The sequence below is a fragment of the Athene cunicularia genome (assembly GCF_003259725.1).
Source record: "Athene cunicularia isolate RWA chromosome 6 unlocalized genomic scaffold, athCun1 chr6_part1, whole genome shotgun sequence".
In the NCBI taxonomy this organism is placed as follows: Eukaryota; Metazoa; Chordata; class Aves; order Strigiformes; family Strigidae; genus Athene; species Athene cunicularia.
In genome coordinates, this window is record NW_020799105.1 from 20,201,341 (window position 1) to 20,203,653 (window position 2,313).

Here is a 2,313-nt window from a genome sequence, read left to right on the forward strand (position 1 = left end):
ATCCATGAAAGGGGCCATCCATCCGAGGTCTGAGCTGAGGCAGGCCCTAGTCATGTATCAGTGGTATATAAGGCTTAAAAACATTGTGAGAGAATGCAGTGAGGACTCATTGCCTTGTGTTCTTCAAAGGAGGGCATAGTGCTAATGAACACACCTTCTTCCATGTCCTAGTGCACCATATTGACTCATATTTATTGGAAACAAGTTTTATTTTGTTAAATACTGCAAGAATCATTCAGAAAACCCACTTGGTTGTTCTCTACCAATAAACACGAGGTCAGAGTTGCTGCCCTCCGTGCAGATGTGTAACCAAGACCTACGTGGTATTTCAGAACCTCAGCAGTCCGGCAGCAGAGCTCAGCTTTCCACTCCCTGCACTCAGCCACATTTAAGTGATGTGACTGCCCCTCGTCCACTTCAATGCAAAGTCACCCAGTTTAGTTGAAATAACCTCTCTGCCAGCAGCACAACACTCTGTTCACTTGCTGCTCCTTCTTCTGATGGGACTGTGCGACTGTGCCTTTGGCTGCCCGGAATGTAAAGTACCTCAGAGCTGCGCCGTTCATGAACAGTATGTAGCTCCGTGGGATTTCTGAACCCCCTCTGATCCCTTGTAACTCTTTTTGACAAATCTGTTTACCCTTTCAAGAATTAAATAAACATTCACCAAGTGTGCAGGACAACAGCAGCGTGCTGGAGTCATGCTTCTGTCTCACAGGGCGACGCTGCAGAGGACTCTGTGTACCCACTGCTTGAGTATGTAGAGGTACACATAGATATTAGATAAAAGAGATGCAGCAGAGCCCTCAGGTTCACATGCCAATTTCCAAGTGCATCTCAAGCTCAAGATCTTCAAGATCTGCCCTCTTCATTTGGGCACCTGTATAAAAGTTACACACCAAAGACAGTCAGTGCTCCCTGTGGAGTCTCCCGTGAAGGTAAATCCCTCCCCACTGCAGGCTGGCCTGACACGTGGCAGGCACACTGAGAGCCCAGTGCTGGCAGCAGCAGTTGAGCTTGCTGCTGCAGCAAGTGCTGCTTCACAAAATACAGACCAAGACACGTGTGTTCATGTCTCCTTTGGAGAGAGGAGTTCCTTGTAGCATTAAAAACATTGTACATAGTAGGTGTAACTGTGTCTCCCAACAGCAGCCACGCTGTGATGCTGGTGGGTCCTTGTGATGACCATTAGCAGGAGGCTGGGCAGGGATGTGAAATGTGCTTCTAACCTGTGTGTCGTGTGCTCTGCTTGCAAGCAGCATCAGTTCTTGCACACAAGTGGTCAAACAACAAGCAGGGCAGACACTCCTTAGGAACCTCATCTCTGTACTAAGGCTCTGGTTTCCAGGAAGCAATTTTTCCCTTAAGAATTATTTAATCAGAGAAAAATCTTCCGGTACTTACAGACACAACTGCTGCTATATAGAACTTGGCTTTACAGGGAAAGGAACAACAACATGGCAGGGCTTCCAGAGGCTGAATGCTTTCTGAAGCAATAGGAGAGAGGATGTGGAAGATTGTACGTAGCAGTGCCACCGGCTATGCACAATAACTTTCAAAGTTCTAACCCTTGACACTTAATCGAGTACAAAAGGCATTTATTGTAGCCATTTTATACTAGTGCCAAAGGTATTACTCATTAAATGCATTTCTCATTTATTTCCTGTGTTCAGAAAATGTGTTCTAGGCAGTGTGCAAGGTCTGCTATTGCAAGTCATTTCTACCTGGTCATAGAAATATGATTAGTACAATAAAAAAAGAAGAAAAAAGTAGTGTCTGTGCTCCACTTGAAAGTGCATGTGAATTTGATTTGCTTCACGTGAGTTTAATCAATACTAATATAGATGGGGAAGAGTGTAAACGAGAGTAAAGGGTCCATTTTATTCCTCTTTCTGTGCTTGACCTGCTGAATCAATTTACCCTGTTGCCAGGAAAATCAGAATCATGCTGACATGAGCATCTGTCCTATAGAGATGGAAGAGAATTTATGTTGTAATGTAGCACTTAAAATTCACAAACTTTCCACAAGTGGCTGATGTCTCACGCAACTGCTTACCAGGATAAAACACCCTGGTGTGGCAGAAAAGATGGGATTCCCTCGGGTACTTCCTTCGGGTACTTCCAGCACCCCCGAGAAGGGGAGAAGCCCGTGTCTCCAGCCTGAGGAGTGCGCGCAGCGCAGCGCGGGGCGGGGGATGAAAGAGGAAATCTGCCGATTTTGGGGGGATTCCTTCGCTCGGGTGTGGGCACCTAGAGGCGGGGACGAGCACCGGGACCCGCCGGGGTGCGGGGCCGGGGTCCGGAGCCGGGCCT